The sequence below is a fragment of the Geotrypetes seraphini genome, chromosome 1 (genome assembly GCF_902459505.1).
Source record: "Geotrypetes seraphini chromosome 1, aGeoSer1.1, whole genome shotgun sequence".
In the NCBI taxonomy this organism is placed as follows: Eukaryota; Metazoa; Chordata; class Amphibia; order Gymnophiona; family Dermophiidae; genus Geotrypetes; species Geotrypetes seraphini.
Window position 1 is genome coordinate 377,822,091 of NC_047084.1, and position 24,333 is coordinate 377,846,423.

The 24,333-nt window shown below is 41.1% G+C and overlaps 1 protein-coding gene across 6 annotated transcripts in view; it reads right to left on the reverse strand.

Moving 5' to 3' along the window:
• The window catches only part of NRG1 (neuregulin 1), a 406,539-nt gene that overhangs the window by 43,362 nt on the left and 338,844 nt on the right, over positions 1-24,333 (reverse strand). The window lies entirely within an intron of this gene.

The following is a 24,333-nucleotide window of genomic DNA, read 5'->3' on the forward strand; positions in this document are numbered from 1 at the left end:
TTCAAGCAGATTATTCAGTGCGTGCAAAGTAAAAAGTGAGAGTCTTCTTGTGCTCTTTTTTTTATGCAGGGAAATACTTTTAAAACCAATAGGAGGAAATATTTTTTCACTCAGAGAATAGTTAAGCTCTGGAATGCATTGCCAGAGGCTTTGGTAAAGGCAGATAGCGTAGCAGGTTTTAAGAAAAGTTTGGACAAATTCCTGGAGAAAAAGTCCCTAGTCTGTTATTAAGACCTGGGGGAAGCCTCTGCTTGCTCTAGATCGGTAGCATGGAATGTTGCTACTCTTTGGGTTTTGGCCAGGTGATCATGACCTGGATTGGCCACCATGAGAACGGGCTACTGGGCTTGATGGACCATTGGTATGACCCAGTAAGGCTATTCTTATGTTCTTATGAGTGTGTGGTGCAGTGGTTAGAGTTATAGCCTTGGCATCCTGAGGTTGTGGGTTTGAATCCCGCACTGCTCCTTATGACCCAGGGCAAGTCACTTAATCCTTTTTGCCCCAGGTACATTAGATAGAGTGGGAGCCCGCTGGGACAGTTAAGGAAAAATACTTGAGTACCTGAATAATTAGTAATCTGCATAGAATTGTAGGATATGCAGAATATAAATTAATTTAAAAAAAGGGATCGGAAACACACAGGGGACCCTTTCACAAATTTCACAAAGCTGTGACAAAAAGTGGCCTTAGAACACTTATGTGGGTCTTTCCTATACGCTAAGGCCACATTTTGCTGCAGTTGGAAAATGGCCAGTTTTCCATTTTCCTATTTAATAATCATGTGCTAATGTTGCCACTAGTGTGCGACCATAAACAAAAATTAGTGCATGAGCCCTTCCCACCCCCTATTTGGTAGGAGGTAAGGACTCACATGCTAACTGTGCGCTAATTAGCTTAAGGCAGTGTTTTTCAACCTTTTTTGGGCAAAGGCACACTTGTTTCATGAAAAAAATCACGAGGCACACCACCATTAGAAAATGTTAAAAAATTTAACTCTGTGCCTATATTGACTATATATAAAGTAATTCTCTTGAATAGGAATCAAATAAACACAAAGAAAGTATTTTATAATGCTGCCACCGCCAACAACACCGTTGGCGGCGGTGGCACTCAAGTGGCTAAAGAGCCGCAGTTTGCCGGCCTAGGGACAACACTGGAGGGTGGCCAGCTGTGCACCCCCTTGGGATGTAAACCCGGGGTGGGGCAGACCGCCCCCCCCCCCACCCTGGTATGTCACTATCTGTACCTCACTCCCTCCCTATGACCAAAAATTCTCCTTTCTTCTATTCCCCGTGTACACAACCATCTCTTTCCCTCCCTTCCTCTCTCCAAAGTCCATGCCTTCTGTGTCCAAACACTCATTCCCTCCCTTCCTCTCTCCCAAGTCCATTTCTTCTGTGTCCAAAAACGCATTCCCTCCCCCACCTCAGCATCTCTTTCCCTCCCTTCCTCTCTCCCAAGTCCATTTCTTCTGTGTCCAAAAACCCATTCCCTCCCCCACCTCAGCATCTCTTTCCCTCCCTTCCTCTCTCCCAAGTCCATGCCTTCTGTGTCCAAAAACCCATTCCCTCCCCCACCTCAGCATCTCTTTCCCTCCCTTCCTCTCTCCCAAGTTCATGCCTTGTGTCCAAAACGCACTCCCTCCCCCCTTTTGTGTTCCGTGTTTGCCTCCCAGCCCATCTTTGCAACTTTCTCAGCAAAACGAAGCTCAAGCCGCGAGGCTTGTCTTCTGCTTCCTGCCTGCCCTGCCGCACACAAATAGCCGAACGGAAGTATTCTCCGACGTCAGTGCTGACGTCGGAGGGCAGGCTTTGCTTAAGCCCTCCCTCCGACGTCAGCGCTGACATCGGGGAACGCTTGCGATCGGCTATATGTTAGCTGCAGGGCAGGCAGGAACAGAAGACGAGCCTCGCGGCTCGAGATGTATTGAACTCCGCGGGTCCCCCGTCCAGCTCTCTCCTGTCCACGTGGGGCGGACCGCCCCTCTCCCTAGACTGGTGGTACTGCCCTGATGGCGGCCCTGACCGTACGGCACACCAGGCAACATCTCGCGGCACACTAGTGTGCCGCGGAACAGCGGTTGAAAAACACTGGCTTAAGGTACTGCACCTACTCTGATTAGCACAGAAATGCCTGCTCTCTGCCCTCAAATATACTTCCTTGGCTACAAAAATAAAACATAATTTTTTAGCATGTGGGTAGTGTGCGCACATTTGCAGCTTACTGCAGGACGCCTCAGCGGGCCTCGCGGTGTGCCATTTTAAACTGCAGTAAGCGTGCATTAGAGCTTACCATAGCTTAGCAAAAGGGCCCTGCTCGGAGGAAGGCAAGGAAAGAACCTATGAGAGGAAGAGTGAGAAATGGATAAAATGTTCTGAGTTTCAAAGGGCTGCAGTCATTTTGTGCTATGTTATGGTCAGATCTCATGAGGTGTTATTTCTTTAGAATGCACCACTGTCTATGCGATATGGTAGTCTGGAACCCACAGACATGTGTTCTTAATGCTAATGCGATTTGCCACTGGCACCTTTAATCAGCAGTCTTTACAAGAAAACAGCTCAGGGCAAAACCTTGTTAAACTTTAAAACTTCAGCTTGGCTTGTAGTTGCTACAAGTGAAATAAAACAGAGAAATACTCGCTACCTTCAGTAAAATTATACTCACAACAAAACAGCAGTGGTGCACTGTGTCTTAGAAATCCTGTCTTGTTCTGTCCATGTAACCAAAAGCAACACAAGCCCCCTCTTCTACGAAACCACGCTAGAGGTTTCTAGCATGGGGAGCCACGCTGAATGGCCCGCACTGCTCCCGATACTCATAGGAACTCAATGAGCGTTGGGAGCAGCACGGGCCATTCAGCGTGGCTTCGTAGAAGTGGGGGGTAAGGCCCTCTTTTACTAAGGTGTGTTAACCGATTAGCGGGCACTAATCAATTTAGCGTTTGCTAAACGCTAATGCGTGCATGTTAGTCTATGGACACGTTAGCGTTTGCTAATTCGATTAGTAAAAGAGGGGGTAAGTCCAGGTACAAGTAAAGAATATAGTTTTGCCATCTTGATGAAAATTGTTCGTACCTCTCTCAAAAACATGCTGTCTCCCCAAAGAAAACATTATTATAAGTTATGTGTAGGTACGAGCAAAACACACATTCCAGTGTCACCCTTAGCCAAAAATAATTTGTTACTACACTCCCAAAGATTCATTTTACTTTTGAATCACAATTGTGATTTTACTTCTCTGAAAATTGTTCTAAGACAAACTGGTGATTTTAGATGGGCAGAATAATTTAGGGGAGATAGAGCAGTACACCTGATTCATATTAGTCTTTACAATATTGAAATCAGAAAACCTTCCACATATTTGTATATACCAAAACCCGGTAGCAATTAAGCCTAGAGGTACCAGCAAAATACCAAGTTACCCAGGTTTTAAATTTGTTCCCTCCTCCATCATTCTTATTACTGAGTTTTAATTTTTTTAATTTGGTCCGAACTTTTTCTGTTTGAACCAGAAGGTGCAGAAATTTTATTGTGGTAATGGCGTCAACCGTGTCTCCCTAAGGTAACTGCAGTCTCTGTCCGGTGTTCATAACCTTGATATATCAGGGTGATGCCAGAACTGGTTCCTGCTGCAACAATCAGCTGCTTAGATCTTAATAAATAAAAACAAAACCATGAGGGGAGTGATATACCTTTTTATTAGACTAGATTAAGACAATTTCCACTAGTTTTCAAGCTAGCTCCCCATAAAAGTATTGAGGTAGTCCAATAAAAAGGTAACAGTCTATAGTCTTTTTTTGTATTTAGTAATCTTGAAAGTTCCCAGGTATTCCCGGCCTAGCTTCCCATCCCCTCTTATTCTCAATCTCATCCTATTTAATGCAGCCATCCGAATCCCTTTTGGAATAGAGCGTAAGTTTACTCTTACCCCCTCATTCTATAGTATAACATGGCCCCTAGTGCATCAACTCAGAAGGAGATTTTTCCGCATCAGATTTGAAAATTTTGATGACCATATTACTACTTTGTTTTCCACATCTCTACATGCGAAACATTGGACATCTTGGACCCCTGAGGAAGGAGAGTTTCTCCGAAACACGGACCGTGTAGGGTCCGTATTCCATATATATGAGAGCCATTTTTAAAGGATTACAAATTTATATGATTTTTTAATAAAGATTTCTGTCCTTGTACATTTCCATCTGCAGTTTCTTGTTTTTGGTGTTCACTTTTTACTGCAGACTCGTTGGATTTTTCTTTGTTTTGCCCTAAATTTATGTGCCAATTGCATGTATATTTTATAGCATACTAACACGTATGCAGGCAGGGGAAGAGGAAAGCGGATGGACTTTGATATACCAGCTTTTGATGGTTTCAGTCAAAGTAGTTTACGTATTACTGTATATACTGGTACTTATTTTGTACCTGGGGCAATGGAGAAAAGACTCAAAAGGTTACAGCTCTTCAGCTTGGAAAAGAGATGGCTGAGGGGAGATATGATTGAAGTCTACAAAATCTTGAGTGGTGTAGCATGGGTACAAGCGGATTGATTTTTTTACTCTGTCAAAAATGACAAAGATTAGGAGGGGACACTCGATGAAGTTACTGGGAAATACTTTTAAAACCAATAGGAGGAAATTTTTTTTCACTCAGAGAATAGTTAAGCTCTGGAACGCGTTGCCAGAGGTTGTGGTAAGAGCAGATAGCATAACTGGTTTTAGGAAAGGTTTGGACAAGTTCCTGGAGGAAAAGTCCATAGTCTACTATTGAGACAGATATGGGGGAAGCCCTGGATCAGTAGCATCAGGATCAGGGCCAGATACAACAGCTGCCGAAAGTTAGACGGTGGTAGCCGCCCTACTGCTACCTAACTTAACTGGGTTTAAATGGCACAATAATTGCTTGTGCTATTAAAACCCAATTAAATCCTCATTTAAAAAAACAACAATAGCCACCCCGGGACCAGCACCTAGGTCCCTGGTGGCTAGCGGCACATAGTGACGCTGAAGCCTGGACGTGGGCATAGTTCGGGGCAGCACCGTCACTAGGCGCCACTGGCCGTGATTCAGGAAGGATCTTGGGCACTGGAAATGTGGTCTTGTAAAATCTTGGCCTACATTTCTGGCGCCTAGGGTTCTTGGGAGCTGCGATTCTGGAAATGGCAGCTGTTGGCGATTTACACATGGCAGACGCCCATTTTGTAGGCGCCCGGCACAGTAGGAACTGCTTACAGAACCAGGGCCTTAGATGTTAAGGGGTGTTCACATGGTAGGAGCATGGGCGGGGCCTGGGCAGTGCCAATATTTACCCATGTAACTTACAGGATAATACAAATTTTATGTGCTACATTGCCTCATTTAGATATGCCTACGTATGCCTTCTATTGACAAGGCATAATGTAGATGCCAATTTACATTACCATTTCATAATGGAATCTTGGTACCCAGAATTCAAGAATTAGTGCTCAGCATGTGCCATCTAGGTGTCCAAATTGTGGCGCCCAATTACAGCATTAACCCCTTAGCCCTCAAGTGTGATAATGGCTCAGATTCCTTCATTAGCACCCCGACCTTTGAGATCAATCATTTCAACATAACATTGTGTGAAATATCAGAACAAAGACTTCTAAAAAATCATTATTAATGTGCCTCTAAACCTTTTTCACACAATGCCATTTTTCCAGGTTTATATATTTCTAGGACAAAGTGCACCACATTGAAAAAGCTAAAAATTGTTACAAGCCAAACTCATAGTCATTAAAATACAATTAACAGGTCAATAAACATTGTCAAACAAATTCAACAGAATGTATTATCAACAGAGGGGGGGAAAAGATGTCAGTTTGAGGAACTAGAGCTCTGCACTGATTAAACCAAAGAAAACAAAATCTGAGAATTAAAAGTCAGAGGGAAAGAAAACCAAGACGACGGAGAGAGACAGAAAGAGAAAGGGGGAGGGGGGGGGGAAAGGAAGGAGGGTGAGGTACAGAAAAAGAAAAAAAGGTTAAAAGTTGAGGAGTCAACTGTAGGCCTGGCACAGCATGCTTGATACTGGAAAAAACAGAGTGAAGAAATGCTTGAAAAAAAGGCTGAAGCAGAATTTGAAGGGATTTCCCATACAGCATAACTCCTAGCCAAGACTACGTAATTAGAGAATTTTGTTGAAGAGACTGAGTGAGAAGTTGGCAGCCGCTGAGTTACAGCATCACTAAACACTCAAGACACTTAATCGGGATAGTTGTCTTAACTAGCTTGTTTCTCGCAAGCAATTGCAAAGTCACAAAAAAATACAACTGAGCTTTAATTGGGTGTGCAACAACTAGTACTTATGATTAAATGCATATTTCTGTTTAAAGACTGAGTGTTTTCCATAGCTCCTGTATGTTCTGTTTCATTGTTTGTAGAAAATGATAAGCTGCATTCCATAGTACTGGAAAACAAAAGACAAGTGTAAAGAAGGGTAATAAACACCAGATAGATTATTTCAAAATGAACCTCTACCACTGGCAATATAAGTACTGCTTGAAATGATATTCAAGGTGTATGTAAAGCTGCAGAAGAACTGGGGATTGTCACTGGAGAACTCAAACCACTGGACTTTGGAATGAAAAGATTTTTTACAACATATTCACAATGGATAGAAAGAGAGAAAAATGAAGGCAGGTGAAGACCATATGGCCTATCCAGTCTGCCCATCCATGCCATATCTACTATCCTTTCCATGAAAAAGTGTTTCCTCAGGTTACTCCTGAGCCTATTCCTTTTCACCTTCATCCTATGCTCCCTCAGTCCAGAGCTTCCATTCAATCGAAAGATACTCATCTCCCATGTAATTATGCCAAATAGGTATTTAAGCATCTCTATAGTATCTCCTTTCTCCATCTTTCCTCCAAAGTATACATATTGAGATCTTTAAGTCTTGTGATGAAGACCACATACTATTTTAGTAGCCTTCCTCTGGACCAACTCCATCCTTTTTATATCTTTTTGAAGATTCGGTCTCCGGAACTGTATACAGTATTCTAAATGAGGTCTCAGCAGAGTCTTATACAGGGGCATCAATACCTCATTTTTCCTACTTGCCATTACTCTCCCTATGCACTCAAGTATCCTTCTAGCTTTCACCATCACCTTTTCTATCTGTTTGGCAGCATTAAGATCATCACATACAATCAAACCTAGGTCCCACTCCTCTTTCATGCACAAAAGTTCTTCACCCTCTAAACTGTACCATTTCCTTCAGTTTTTGCAGCTCAAATGTATGACCCTGCAATTTTTAGCATTAAATCTTAACTGCCAAATTCCAGACCATTCCTCAAGCTTTACTAGGGTCTTCCTCATATCATCCACACCATCAAGAGTGTCTAACCTACTGCAGATTTTGGTATTTTCAGCAGAAATGTTACAAAGAACCAGTGCAAGAACTGAACCTTGTGGCACATCACTGGTGACATCCTTTTTCTCAGAGTGAGCTCCATTTACCACTACCCTCTATTGCCTTCCATTCAACCAGTTCTTGACCCAGTCAGTCACTTTAAGACCTTTACCGAGGATATTTATTAATCATCTATGTGGACCTATTTCAACAGCTTTGCTAAAATCTAAGTATACTACATCTAGCGTCTTCCCTTGAGTCAACTTTCTGGTCAAACAAACCATGTTGTCTTGGCTCCCAAAAATGTTAATATTCTCTGTATTAAAAGGATTTCCATTAATTTGTAAAGAAGAATGACAAATCCAGATAGATGGATAATGTACATACTCATTAAACAATGACGACGAGCTGCATTTTCAGAATACATCAACATTTGTTTCTAATAACACTAAGGAGATCACTGACTAGTGATTAGTATGCACTAACATTGCTAGTGAATGACCCTCTAAAAATTTAGCACAGGTAGAAAACCTATAGAACACTGGTCAGCTGTCCATTTGCTAATCATAGTTTGTCACACAGATGGTTGTGACCTTAGACAAAACTGGAACAATTATTTTTTTATGAGCAGCTCATTTTGTCCTTGTGAACAGGGAAGGCATAGGATCTTACTTTGTGCTCTTATATTCCTTAGTCACTTTCTAATGTGTGGCTTTGTTTTTCTTATTTAAACTGAATGAATTGGCAAAGGCAAAGTCCAATAAAATAACATAAGTACATAACCAACAAACTGCCTGTTAGTGATATAACAATCTCTTCAAAGATGCTAATAAACTCCTATAAATCCAGAACTTCAACACAGAATACTCCATATTATAGCAACATATCTATTTAGATTGCCAGACATATCGACTTGCCTCTTGTTTGGACCTAATGTTTCTTCTTTTGGTTGTACTTGAAAGTCTATTTTATATTTTCTCTCAACTATCAAGGAAAAATGTTTAAGTATGTGAATAGCTCTCTCCCCTTGCTTTTTTGGACCCAATAGTTTAAAAAAAAAAAAAACTGAAGTTGGGCCCCTAAATTTGCACCCTATTTTTAGCTACACTTTGGAGTCTAAGGGGTATAACCAGGCAGGAGAGGCTACTACCCTGTTAAACCCTAGTGAACTGGCCAGCTGCCGATATTTACCAGCATTTAACCAAGTTGTGTCAGAGAATATGGACTCTTAACTCACCACTGTGAAACTGGCTAGATTAGGGTCAGCCTGGGAATGAAGTTTGGGCAAAGCCGCTACTTAGTGGAGATATTCAATCACTGGCTGAAATCAGGCCCTAAGTTTGCAGCTGGAAATTTATCTTAATGTAGGAGCTTAAAAGTTATGCTTATAAATTTAGGCTTTCCAATCATTTGCCTTATTTATGAGCCTAGGGGTTCTTTTATTAAGCTGATGTAAGAACAGCTATTTTAGGTCAGTGGCTCATCTAGCCCAGTTGCCTATTTCCGAAAGTGGCCAATCTGAATCACAAGTACCTGGCGGAAACCCAAATAGTAGCAAAATTCCATGCTTTTGATTCCAAGGCAAGCAGTGGCTTCCACCATGTCTGGCTCTATACCAGACTTTGAACTTTGCCTCCAGGAACTTGTCCAAAGCTTTCATAAAGGTAAGCGCTAGTGCGTGCTTACTATGGGTTAAAATGGCTTATCATAGGATGCACTTAAGCGTCCTGTGGTAAGTTTTGAACCTGCTTGCAGAAACCATGTGCCAAAAAATATTTTTAAATTTTTCTGGAAGGGGATATGTCGGGGAGTGGAGAATGGGCGTTTCTGTACTAATCTGTTAGCACATCTACATTGTAACTAGCGTAGGATAAGGCTGTGAGCTCTTACTGGCAAATTCTATATAAAGTCAAACCTTGGTTTGTGAGTAACGCGGTTTGCGAGTGTTTTGCAAGATGAGCAAAACATTTGAGCAAACTTTAACTCGCAAACCGAGCATTGACTCGATAAGCGAGCTGCCACCACGCCACTCCGGGAACCGGCTTCACTTCTCCCCCGAGGCCACCAGCGCTGCCCCTTCCCTTCGTGACCATCAGTCCTGCTGTCCACCTCCTCCCCCCACAGACCGGCCCTATGTTTACCCATGCGCCGGTGCTGGTTCCATGCTGGGCTGCTGCGGGCCCTTGAGCATCTGCGCATGCTCAATGCCTTCTGGCTCTCACCTTCTCCGAGATGCTCAAGGCCCCACAGCAGCCCAGCATGGAACCAGCAGCAGGTACTTTCAGCACCGGCGCACGGGTAAACATAGGGCCAGTCTGTTCTAGAATGTTGCCTGAGTAAGATCTGGGCTTCAGTGTCTCTCTCTTATATTTTTTAAGTTTTATTTAGTTGGTTTCTACTTTATTTTGTTCCTTTCATCTACCTTATTCATAGTTTTACAGAGTTCTGTACTTCTTTCTTTTAATTTTCACTCGGGCGAGTCAGAAAACATCTTGGATAGGAGGAGTTTGACAGTTATAGAATCACAGCATTACTGTCTACTAACCTAAAGGCCTGGAACGGTTCATTTTCTTTTTTTAAGTTCAATGTTTTTTATTGGTTTTGTGAATATAATAATAGTACAGATAATTGACAGATTCTACAATTATTAGAATGAGTTAGAAATAAGAAGAGTATAAGGAACAATCATGAACAATAGATGACATTCAGTAACAAAGAATGTATACTAAAGTAGATCATTAAATTGTGCATCACTAGTGTATCAATAAAGATGAAAACACATCATTCAGTAGTAACTAAAGCTTCACAGTAAGCTGTCAAAGGGTGCCATATATTATCATGACTATCGACCCCTCCATGTTTTATGGCGAAGCTCCGTTCATAACGCATGATTAGACAGACATTATGCCACCACAAAGTATGTGATAAATTATCAGGATTCTTCCAATTAGTAAATATCAGTTTCAACGCAATCAGAAGCAAGCATTTTAATAATTTTGCATTGGCCGCCTCAAGAGAGGTTTGTAAACCATATGGCCCATAAATCACTACCGCTAGTGTCAGACGTTCATCAATATGAAGTATTTCAGTAATTGTTTTCCAAATTCTTAGCCAAAAGGTTTGGATAGAAGGACAATGAAAGATCATGTGATCCAATTTACCAATATCCTTTTTACATGACCAACAGCAGTTGACATCTGAAGTAGGCAGCTTGTTCAGTTTGTGGGGGGTCCAAAAGGCTCGGTGCAATAAGAAGTAGGTGGATTGCACAATGCTTGCAGAGTGAAGGGTCGAAAATGTATCTTTCCAGATTTTAGACCAGGTGAGTAATTCGGGGTTCACACCTGTATCCTTGGCCCATGAGTCATATGTGCCTAATTTATCATCATATTTAAGACTGATTATTAACGTGTACCAGGCAGATGTGAGACCTTTGCTTTTATGTCTCATTAATTCATATAATCTCAAAATAGAAGGTTTAATTTGTTTGAGAGATCTCATGTCGTAACTAGCTGTGATGGCATGTCGTAGTTGTAACCATTTATAATATTGACTGGGTGGTAAATGGTATTGTTGACATAGCTGTTCAAACGGAATCCAGGAACTGTCACAATATAAATGTGTCAGGAACGCAATACCAGCACTTTTCCACGGAATCCAATTTATGGTTTTGTTCTCAATGATTATTTTCGGGTTATTCCAAATGGGGATGTAAGTAGTATCCTTCCAATTTATTTTTAAGAGATTATCCAAATCTCTAACTGCCAATCTAGTCGACAAGACAGGATCAGTAGGAGGTTTGAACTTAATAGGTAAAAAGGTGTCATAAAAGAGATTTTCTTTGTTGGTACATTCGCTCTCCATATTGACCCATGAAGGATGAGTCTCCTCAACAGAAGTGGGTAACCAGTGAGATCCCTGTCGTAACAGCATAGCGGAGTGATAAGCATAGAAACATGGAAATCTGACACCCCCATCAACTTTTTCCTTTTTCAATTTCTTTAAACTGATACGTGGGGTGGAGTTATTCCATAAAAATTTGGATAGTATAGAATCAAATGATTTGTAAGTTGATCGCTTGAGGTAAACCGGAATCATACTTAATGTGTAATTTATCACCGGAGCAATCATCATCTTAATTGTGTCTAGGCGTCCCCACCAAGATAAACGAAGGGGAGACCATCTGGTTGTCATTTTCGTAACTAGGTCCAGTAAATGTTCAGTATTAAGTTGAATTGTTTCTTCAATCGATGGTGCAAAAAAAACGCCCAGATATTTGAGCTTTCTACCTGACCATTGTAAACCCATGCTTTGAATCGTTTCGCATGCTTCTGGGGCATTTAGAGCCATCACTTCTGTCTTTGTTAAATTTAGCTTATAACCTGATACCATTGAGTAAGAGTCTATTATCTGTAATGCGGGACGAATAGAATCCAAAGTAATGTATAATAACACGTCGTCTGCATAAGCAGAAACTTTTACTTCAGACTCAACTGTAGTGATTCCTCTAATATCAGTTTTATTTCTCAATGCTATCAGTAAAGGTTCAAGCGCCAGATTGAATAATAGTGGGGACAGAGGACACCCTTGACGAGTGCCCCTCGTTGGATTAAATGAAGTTGAAAATAAACCATTTATATAGATTCTGGTGAGAGGTGAAGTATAAAGTACTTTAAGCATATTAATAAAGTGCGGATGGAATCTATACCATTGTAGGACATGAAATAAATATGACCATTCTATCCTATCAAAGGCTTTCTCTGCGTCTAAACTGACAGCAACCAGGGGATCTTTCATTTCACCAGCTCTTAATATGACATTGAGGAAGGTGCGAGTATTATCGCTGGAGAACCTATTGGGGAGAAAGCCATTTTGATCTTTTGCAATGATTTTAGGAAGAACGAGTTGTAATCTGGTAGCCAGTAGTTTAGCAAATATTTTTGCGTCAGTATTAATCATGGAAAGAGGTCTGTAATTGGTAATCCTGAGTGGGTCTTTGTTTGGTTTGGGTAGAACTATAATTGTAGCTTCTGTAAAGGAACCACTCACATCTCCAGTTGAGATAAGGAAGTTAAAGTAATCTAGGAGACGGGGCACCATCAATTCATGAAAAGTCGAATAAAATTCACTGGTTATCCCGTCAGGGCCAGGAGTTTTTGATTTCGCCATGGTTTTGATAACCTCAAGTAGTTCAGATGCGGTAATAGGCTCACTCAATCTGGAGTTGTCAGATTCATCTATAATATTATGAGGTAGATCATTAAGGAATCCATCAAAATCAACCTCATCATCCAACTCTGATGTGTATAAATGACTGTAAAACTGTTGGAAAGAAGACAATATGTCTTTAGGATCATGTAATAATGTGTCAGAGTCATTATATATCGCAGTAATATTAGTCTTATCTCGTTTACCTTTTAAATAATTGGCTAAACTGTGGCCGCATTTATTTGTGTCAGAGTAGTAAATAGCATTTTGGGAATATATTTGATTGGCAGCCACTTTGCTTAAAGTAACATTGTACGAGAAGCGTGTGGCTCTTAGTTTGCCCAGTGTGGTCATATTTGTGATGTTCATAGAATGTTCCTTCTCCAAATTTTTAATCTCATATTCAAGATCAAGCAGTTCTTTCATTACCTTTTTTTTTCGAGCAGCAGCAAATGAAATGACATGACCTCTCAAATATGCCTTAAAGGCATCCCAAATGACAGGCCAGCTGGTATCCGCAGGTAAGTTATTGGAAAAGTATTCTGTGATAGCAAACCCTATTGATTTTTGAAATTCGTCTTCATATAGTAGCGAATTATTTAGTCTCCACTGACCTGCTGAGTAGGTTTTTCCAAAATTATTCAGGTGAAGTTGTACCATCGCATGATCCGAGACACTGATTTCATTTATAACAGAGGATTTTAAAAACCGAACTAAAGATGGGCTAATTAAGAAAAAATCAAGTCGTGAATAAGAATTATGAGGCGTGGAGTAGAATGTATATTCTTTATCATCAATATGTGTGATTCTCCAGGTATCAACCAGTTTGAATTGTGAGATGATATCTTGCAGAGAAAACCAATTTTTGGATTTTTTATATGTTATAGATGATTTTCTATCTCTAGAGGGATCTTGAATTACATTGAAGTCTCCTCCTATAATATAGTGGAAATCTCTACTTTCATTTAAAATTTCAGCTACTTCCTCATAGAAATTAGCATCGTCTACATTGGGACCGTATAGATTGATAAATACTAATTTGGTCCCAGCTATTTCTAAACACACCTTTATCCAACGGCCATTAGTATCCGTAAGATGAGATTGGATGATAATATCTTGTCGTTTTTTAATGAAAAGTAAAACACCATTTTTCTTACCCAGTGCTGGTGAATACAATACCGGAGAAGCCCAAGGAAGACTGCATTTTTTGGATTCAGCTTCATTTAAGTGGGTCTCTTGTAAACAAATGATATCTGCCTGGTGTTTAGAAATATAATTAAAGATTTTCTTTTTTTTAATTGGGTTATTTAACCCTTTGACATTAAGTGTTAAACAGTGAAGAGGCATATAAACAGCAATAAATGAATCTTCACAGTTGAAGCAATAGTGCACAAGCAATTACACAGTAAATGTATGAGATATTGAATACACAGGACGTCATCTATAAGTAACAATATAGAAAAGGAAAAAAGAAGAGATGAAAACTCATTTAACATTTATAGAGGTTAAACACGGGATAGTGAGCACGTGGAATGGACTCAAACATGGCCACCAGGCGTGTAAGAAAATCTGAAACTAGTCAGTATAACGAAATCAACAACCTGTTCCATCATAGTATGTATAAAAGACCGCGCCAGTATATGGCAGACAGTGACATAATATTATAGTGATGTAACAGAACACAAAAAATGCTATACTCATCAAGCAGTGTCAATAGAACTTGGAGATAGGGTTTCCAGGTAATCAGCTAATTCATCCGGTCTGGTAAAGTCCTTTGTACAGTTGTTCAGTGTGATTCTCATTTTAGCCGGATACAGCATTCCAAATTTTGCTCCGAGCTGTTTCAGTTTGGGTCTGTATTCTAGGAGTTTTTTCCTGGCCTTAGCCGTCTGCTTGCAAAGGTCTGGAACAAATAGCAGGGTGCAGCTTTCATACTTAACAGGAGACTGAAGCCTGGCTTGCTGCATTATTTCAATCACTTGTGTGTACCTGAGGAGCTTAACAATCACCGGACGTGGATACTTTCCAGGATTAGTGGGTTGTTGTGTGGGGACCCGATGAGCTCTTTCTATTTCAAATGCATGTTTGAACTCAATCTTGAGCAACTTAGGTAACAGATCTTCAAGGAATTTCACCATGTCTCGCCCCTCCCGAGCCTCAGGAATACCAAGTATACGAAAATTGCTTCTTCTAGAACGATTACCATAATCTTCCAGCTCATTTTCTAGCAGTGTAATTCGTTTGAGTTGTTTCTGCATCGTTTTTATATTTTCAGCATTCATTGTGATTTTACTCTCTGCTGTGTCAAGTCTGACATTAAGGTCAGCGATCTCCGATTTAAAAGTAGAAATTTCTGAGAGTATTTCATCCGTCACAGTTTTATTTTCGGCCATTAGGGATCGGAGCGCACGCAGTTCTTCGAGTAAGGAGGCCGCGGTGACGTCATCAATCTTTAGAGGCGGCTTAGAAGGCGATACCGGCTCCAAACTGCGGCGCTTTCCCGTTTTTCCCGAAGCCATTGTGGCGAAAATGCAGCGGATACCTTTTAAATTTTGAAGAGTCAGGTTAGAACACGTTGTTTGAGACTTTCAGTTTCTATCACGCTGGAGCTGCACGTTCAAGCGGCCATTTCCGACGCGGCACGCTAGCGCCCCCCGGAACGGTTCATTTTCAGCAGAGGCCCTTCCTACCTGCGTGTGGTGACTAGAGATCACTGCGGGGAGATCGTTGCTTGAGGCGGGACCAATGGAGGCATGGTTGATCGCTGCTGGTGGTTGCCTAGGATGGGGCGGCGTTTGCTCTCTCATAGGGGAGGGGCTGATGGTGTCTCCGGATCCATGGAGTGGGACCGTGCCGTGAGCTCCTCCTCCCGGTTGTCCGATGGAGGAAGAGTGCTGTATTCTTCAGGAGCTGCCCATGAGCATCCGCCGTCCACCAAAAGCAGTGCAGCCCGGCGCTGGATTGTTCTATCTCTGTGTTCTTCTGCCTGGAAGTGAAGAGTCAGGGCTGCAGCAGCTGGAAAGCCCGAGCTGATATCTGTCCCGAATGGACTTTTGCAATTGGGATTATTTAAAATATGCTGAGGCAACAGAGCTGCTTCAGGAAATTGGATTTCTACCAGATTTATTTGATTTTGGTTTTCAATTTTTTTCTTCCAGTTTATTAATTATTTTAAATTTTATTCCATTGTTTCTACCCCTATTCTTTTTATTTTATTAACTGAATTCTATTGTTTAACGGTTCCTTTGTACATATTAATTTAATTCATTTACATATCATTTACATAGATGGTGCTCCTATCTGTAAAGTAAGGAATTTCTATGAAGTATTCTACATATTTCTTTCCTCTCCACTCTTTCCTGCCCTCCATAGTCCTCCCTACCCTCTTCTAACCCCATCCTCTGTAATATCTTTACTTTTTAATAATTGTTTTCTCAGGTACTTTAGCTAGATTGTGAGCCTTCGGGACAGTTGGGGAAGTTCCAAGTACCTATTTTTATTTTATTGTAACCTGTTCTGGGCTCCTGGGGAGGATGGGCTATAAAAATGAACAAATAAATAAATAAATACTGATGGTCGTGAAGGGAGCAGCGCCGGAAGCGTTGGGGGAGAAGCGAAGCCGGTTCCCGGGATGGCCTCGGGGTGTGTGTGTGTGTCAAAGTGGAGGACAGCAGAGGGAGAAGTGTTGGAAGGAATATGGGTTGGGTCGGGAGGGAGGAGGAGAGATGTACTGTATTCTCAATGGAAGAAATCATCCAAGTTGCCATTATTTTTTATGGGGAACTTTGCTTTGATATACGAGCACTTTGGATTACAAGCAAGCTTCTGGAACGAATTATGCTCGCAAACCAAGGCACTACTGTAGTTTGCCTAAAGTTAGGCACCTGCATCAGCACGCCTAGGCGACATGGATGCCTAACTTTTTTGGTTAATAGGCTTAATTGGTGCCGATCATTGGCAGTAATACATCATAATTGACGCTAATTGAATTTAATAATTGAAAGTTAGGCGTCTAACTTAAAAAACACAATTTTTCATGGTTTCTTATCACTTATTTAGTGGCATACTGATATTAAATTCTATAGTGGCACTGGCTTAACTTTTCACCAAGGGTATACAATCAATATGAACCAAGTCAAAGGGTGAAACAAACCTTAGTCACCCCTAAGTGCCCTGGAATACTCATGGATTTTACCCCGATCCTCAGCGGCACCACTTGGAGCTCAAAACAATCTCATTCAATATAAAAGTGAAGTAAAATTTGTAAAATTATAAAATTATAAATATTATAATATAAACGATCCAGTGACGATTTGACACGTAAAGCTTGGAGCAATGAGATTGTTTTGAGCTCCAAGTGGTGCCGCTGAGGATCGGGGTAAAATCCATGAGTATTCCAGGGCACTTAGGGGTGACTAAGGTTTGTTTCACCCTTTGACTTCGTTCATACTGATATTAAAGACATAGAGGTCCTTTTACTAAGGTGCACTAGCCAATTTAGCGCACACTAAACACTAACACGTCCATAGACTATAATGGACCATTAGCATTTAGCGTGCGCTAATATTTAGCGTGCACTAAATCAGCTAGCGCACCTTAGTAAAAGGACCCCATTGTTTATATTTTTATCTGTTAATAATACTTGCCTATAACTGTTAGTTGCAGATATTTATGCTTATGTATGTTGGTTGTAACTCGCATAAATTTTGTGATATGCGGGATATAAATGTTTTAAATAAAATAAATAAAAAATACACAACTGTTATGCACTTGTTCGTTAATATAAATGTTTTGCAATTATCATATTTGAAAATGCAATGTATGATATACTTTTGTTATAACTTTTGCATAATTCAATAAAAAGTATTTGAAAAAAACAAAACAAAACAGTAGGTGCCTAGTCCAAAGCACCTACCTAAAAGTGGGTGTGGTTAAGGGGTGAATCATGGGCGTGTTTTCAAGTTAGGAACCTCTTTTTAAATTAGGCGCCTAACTTAGATGTAGGTATTTAGGCAAAAAACAAAACCTGAAACCCTGATATAAATATGGTGTGCTTAGACGTAGGATGCCCAGCAATGTTTAGGTGCTAATAAATGTGATTCTACACAGTGTTCCTAACTTTTATAGAATGGCGCTTAATACCACACTAGTTGGCGATGATTTTTTTAGGTCACCTATATAGAATTGGGCCGTTTCCGCCGACAAAATAGTCAGTAAGTGTTTAAGCGCAAAATTTTTAAATAGTCATGCGCTAATGGCAAAATCAGTGCATGGCCATTAATTTAAAAAAATAGGAAAATCGGACATTTTCTGGCTGAAGTAAAAGACCTCTAAATATCACACACAGCAAGTGTTTGTTTAATGAGGAAAAGGTTTCTCAAAAACCTGCTCAGAAACTGGTAAAAAGAACTTACCCCCTCTTCTACGAAACTGCACTAGCAGTTTCTAGCGCGGGGAGCCGCGCCAAATGGCCTGCGCTGCCCCTGACACTCATAAGAGTTCCTTTGAGCGTTGGGAGCAGCGTGGCTCTCTGCGCTAGAAACTGCTAGTGCAGTTTCGTAGAAGAGGGGGGCTAGTCTGAGACTTACCAGTTCCAGATTGTGATCACTGAACCCAACACCCCCCCCCCACACACACACACATTAAGGCACACTCTATGTGAAAACCTCTATCAATTCAATATAAATATATTGTGACCTAAATGGTTGTTTTTTCTGCGAACCCTTTTCTTCACTAAACAAACACTTGCTGTGTGTGATATTTAGAAGCCATTTATTTTATTGAGCGGTAGTTAGTTTGGGGTTTTCATTGCTTCTCTTTGTTTAGTAGTGAAGTAAAAGACCCCCATAAGGAAGCGCTACGGCCACTTTTTACCACAACTTAGCAAAAGGAGCCCCCCTAGTGCTGAAACTCACAGCTAGATTCATAACTTGCTAAGGGGTCCTTTTATTAAGGCACACTAACTGATTTAGCGCACGCTAAAGAATATAATGGATGCCTTAGCATTTAGCACGCAGTAAATCCCTTAGCACACCTTAATAAAAGGACCCCTAAATTTGTTCCTATTGCACTTACTTTTTATGCTTCTAAATTGTGATAATAGATAAATAACAACAGCACTGAAAAATATGGAACAGCAAATTAAATATAATTGTAGAAATGGTAGTTTTAATAAGATCCAAATTCAAAAAATGATTTATGTGATCAATTTTGCAGTTAACCAGTCAAAATTTGGGGCTGTCTTTTTCATAACTTTAGCATGGTCCCTTTTTAAGGACACAGTCACCGAGGTGCAAAATCTATATATACTGCGTATCAACAAGGGATCCAAGAGAAAAAAGAACAAGGAACCGGCATAGTTTACTGTAGCGGTGAAGGAGGTGATCAGAGACAAGAAGACTTCGTTTAAGGAATGGAAAAAGTCAAAAACGCACAAAAACTGAAAAAAGAACAAATAACATCAAAATAGGTGCCATAAGGTGGTAAGAGGGGCCAAAAGAGACTACAAGGAAAAAATAGCCAAGGAGGCAAAAAACTTCAAGCCGTTCTTTTGATATATTAAGGGAAAACGACTCGCGAAGGAAGCGGTGGGGCCGTTGGATGACCATGGAATAAAGGGAGTATTAAAGGAGGACAAAGCCATCGCCGACAAACTGAACACATTTTTTGCTTCTGTATTTACCGAAGAGGACATACACAACATACCGGAAACCGACAAGCTATACCGCAGGAAATGAAGATGGGAAACTGACAGGGTTGATGGTCAGTCTAGAAGAGGTATGCAGGCAGATTGATAGGCTTAAAAATGATAAATCCCTGGGACTGGATGGCATCCATCCAAGAGTAATCAAGGAACTGAAAGGGGCTATAGCTGAACTGCTTCAACTAATAGCCAATCTGTCGATCAAATTGGGAACGATTCCGGAAGACTGGAAAGTGGCAATGTTACACCGATCTTCAAGAAAGGTTCGAGGCGATATCTGGGAAACTACAGACTGGTGAGTTTGACTTCAGTACCGGGAAAGATGGTAGAGGCGCTGATAAAGGACCGCATCATTGATCACCTTGACGGACACGATCTTATGAGGACCAGCCAGCAAGGCTTCAGCAAAGGAAGATCTTACTTGACGAACTTGCTGCACTTCTTTGAGGGAGTAAACAGGCAGATAGACAAGGGTGACCCAGTTGACATTGTATATCTGGATTTTCAGAAGGCATTCGACAAGGTTCCGTATGAATGACTACTTCAAAAAATTGTGAGCCATGGAATTGAGGGTGAAATACTCACATGGATTAATAACTGGCTTGTGGATAGGAAACAGAGAGTGTGTGTGTGGGGGGTAAATGGACAATACTCGGACTGGAAGAGCATCACCAGTGGGGTGCCGCAGAGCTCGGTGCTTGGACCCGTGCTCTTCAACATCTTTATAAACGATCTGGACATTGGTATGACGAGTGAGGTGATTAAATTTGTGGACGATACAAAGTTATTCAGAGTAGTGAAGACACAGGGTGATTGCGAAGATCTGCAATGTGACATAATCAAGCTCGAGAAATGGTCATCGACATGGCAAATGAGGTTCAACGTGGATAAGTGTAAAGTGATGCATGCCGGTAACAAAAAATCTCATGCATGAATACAGGATGTCCGGGGCGATACTTGGAGAGACCTCTCAGGAAAGAGACTTGGGAGTTCTGATCGACAAGTCGATGAAGCCGTCCGCAGAATGCGCGACAGTGTAAAGGGCAAACAATGCTGGGAATGATTAAGAAGGGGATCATGAATAGATTGGAGAAGGTTATCATGCCGCTGTACCGGGCCAAGGTGCGCCCTCACCTGGAGTACTGTATCCAGCACTGATCACCGTACATGAAGAAGGACACGGTACTACTCGAAAGGGTCCAGAGAAGAGTGACTAAGATGGTTAAGGGGCTGGAGTAGTTGCCGTACAGTGAGAGATTGGAGAAACTGGGCCTCTTCTCCCTTGAAAAGAGGAGACTGTGAGGGGACATGATCAAAACATTCAAAATACTGAAGGGAATAGACTTAGCAGTTAAAGACAGATTGTTCACCCTCTCCAAGGTAGGGAGAACAAGAGGGCACTCTCTAAAGTTGAAAGGGGATAGATTCCGTACAAACGTAAGGAAGTTCTTCTTCACCCAGAGAGTGGTAGAAAACTGGAACGCTCTTCCGGAGTCTGTCATAGGGGAAAACACCCTCCAGGGATTCAAGACAAAGTTGGACAAGTTCCTGCTAACCTGGAATGTACGCAGGTGAGGCTGGACTCATTTAGAGCACTGGTCTTTGACCTGGGGACTGCCGCATGAGCGGACTGCTGGGCATGATAGACCACTGATCTGGCCCAGCAGTGGCAATTCTTATGTTCTCTCATGCCTGTCCTTTTCCATGATATTATTTTCTGGCTTTTTGGTCTGTATATTCATTTGAAAATAAAACTTAAAAAAAAAAGAACACTGGGGTTACGTGCCCAGCTTGAATACCAGGATTTACAGCAGGTTTCAGCTGGCTTAAGTCCTTGCACTATTTTATAAAGAGGGTGTTCAGCACAGAGTGCCTTTTATACAACAGCACTTACTTCAAATTTTCCTCAGTGCCTACATTTGAGCATCATTTACTAAATCTGACCTTTGCTTAAATCTAGGCATCCCTAGATCCCTAGAGAGGGTAGTTTTATAACTAGCGTAAAGTGGCAAATTCTACATCTATGCAGATGACATCACTAGAGTCAGCCCCCTTACATCCCTGTCATCTGAAACAAAGAATCACCTGTCATTCATTTTAAATCAGATCGGATTATGGATGACTGAATTCAAACTAAAACTCAACTTGGACAAAACCAAATTTTTCTTAGCAAGCCCAAATGACAAAATTAAAGACTCAACAATTTTTGTGAATGGTCAGGCCTTCCCTATTGAAGATTCCATAAAAATTCTGGGAGTGACCCTGGACCGACACCTTACCCTAAATGTACACACGGGCTTTTTGGTTAGGAAATGCTTCTCGATCTTATGGAAACTCAGAACCATCAGAAAATATTTCGACACAGTATCATTCCACTTATTGGTTCAATCTTCCATTCTAAGCACACTGCAACATCATTTATTTGGGTACCTTAAAAAAAAACCTACAAAGACTCCGAATCATTCAAAATTCAGAGGTTCAACTGATTTTTGGGTTGAGAAAATGGGAACACATCAGTCCCTACTATCAAAAACTTCACTGGCTGCCCTTGGAAGCACGAGTTTTGTTTAAATTTTTTTGCCTTTGCTATAAATCAATTTTAGGCCTGGCCCCTATGTATCTGGTTTCTCAATTTAATCTGGACAGTTCCATTAGGTCCACACGCAGAATTCATTTGTTCTCCTTGCCATCGATAAAGGACTGCCGCTACAAAAGATTCCTGGACAGAACTCTCGTCTCCCAGGCAGGTAAATGGAACGACTGGTTGGCTAACATCATCAACCAGTCCTCATCTTACCTCAATTTTAGAAAAATCAATAAAAATGAATTTGTTTAACCGATTGTAACCTATGAATCTAGTGTATCACTCCTCCCAAACTGTACCTTATTTACGACGACTTTGCATTGTAACTTCTTCGACTTTGAATTGTAACTCCTTCGCTGATTGTCCAGCGCCTCTTGTTGTAAACCGCCTCAAACTATCATGGCTTTGGCGGTATATATAAATAAATTTATTATTATTATTACATCCTACCTCAGGCAGGACTGGGCATTCACATTTGCTTTTTTGTGCATAAAGTATACAAGTATTTGTGAAGATTAACATGCATTGCAATCCAGGCATACACTTACAAACTTCTAAAATCCGGACCCATGGCCATGCCCCCAAGGCCCGCCCAGTTCCGCCCGGCCACATCCCCTTATGCCCGAACAACGCCCCATTAAGCCCCGGTCTCGTTCCCTCAATCTGTTCACTTGTTCGGAGCAGCATTGGGAAGGCATCGGCACATGCGCAGGTGTAACACGATGACATCACATGCATGCAAGTGACATCACCGCGTTGCAGCCATGCCTGCGCAGATGTCCTCCCAGATGAAAGCTTTTCACAACCTGGACAAAGTGCTGGGTTTTGAAAAGTCCTAACCCAGGGATCTCAAAGTCCCTCATTGAGGGCTGCAATCCAGTCGGGATTTCAGGATTTCTCCAATGAATATGCATTGAAAGCAGTGCAAGCACATAGATCTCATGCATATTCATTGCGGAAATCCTGAAAACCCGGCTGGATTGCGGCCCTCAAGGAGGGACTTTGAGACCCCTGCCCTAACCCCTGCTCTTGTATTCACCTACCTGCAAAGTATGTGCCATCATATGAACACGCGTGTTCTTGTAAATTGATCTGAATTTTGTAATAGACCTTTTGTGCACATATAGGTGTGAAGAAAACTTTATAAAATTACCCCCAATGCTGTTTTACTTGAAGAAATGGCGTATAAAATTACCCAAGAAATATCCCCAAAAAGGGTAGAGTGGAAAATCACACAATACAAAACTAGAATCTACTCTCTTCCAATGCTAAGGGAGATAAATTAGGACTAAATCTAGAGTTGTTATTGCTACAGCCAGTGCAAAGGAGTTTCTCTACAGTTCCCCTGATGATGCGACCTGCGAAACGGAGTATTCCCTTTGGGATTTAAAAAGATGACGGCCAATATAAGTGGCCATTGTATAAATATTTAACCAACTTTATTTCAAAGACACTTCCCTATCAAACTTTCAGGAAGTCAATTAAAACCTATCTCTTTGATAAATTTCTCTGACTCCATCCTGCTTTGATGTATCTTTAAAAGCTTTCCAGATAAATTTGATTAACCTTAACATGCTAATGTAATTTTGAAAGTTTTTTGTAATATCGTTGTCTAAACCGCTCTGAACTGTTTGTGGTATTGCGGTATATAAAAATAAAATAATTATTATTACGGTACATTATTTTTGGATATTATCATGTTTCAAGTTTATTATTTATTTGATATACCGCATATCATTACATCTAGGCGGTTTACAATAAATTTAATAAAAACATAACTGATAAAACAGGGGATTAAAAGATAACATTATTACTGGGACAAACAGTTTTCCAACTCTTGCTCTCATTCTGATAAATTCCACCTAATACTACCTACATTGGAAGCTGCTGCAGCTACATTGGAGGGTGCGGGGCTTTTCCCCTCATCGCATGACATATGGGGGCGATCAATTCAGGATCAACCACAGATTCTTCTAGGGGCTGATCAATGCGGTATTCATGCTGATGCTGCAGATGTTGCTGGGTTTTCTTCCCACTGCGCTGGGGAATGGGGAGCTCCGAGTGATGGGCAGGCAGTGGTTCTCTGAAAAAGTATGGGTGCAACAAGGCCTCTGTGGCCCTGATCCTCTGTTTGGATGGGTACACTAGGAAGCGCTTGAGCAGATGGATCGACTTCCTGACTCTATTAGACCGATAGGCCATCTTCAACTATTTCATAATGCCCTTAAAACAGGGGTAGGGAACTCTGGTCCTCGAGAGCCGTATTCCAGTCGGGTTTTCAGGATTTCCCCAATGAATATGCATGAGATCTATTTGCATGCATAGTCATTAGAGAAATCCTGAAAACCCGACTGGAATACGGCTCTCGAGGACCGGAGTTCCCTACCCCTGCCTTAAAACATTGCTGTTCTCACAATATTTAAATGGCTTACCTACAGTATCAATGAAACAATTTTATTTTT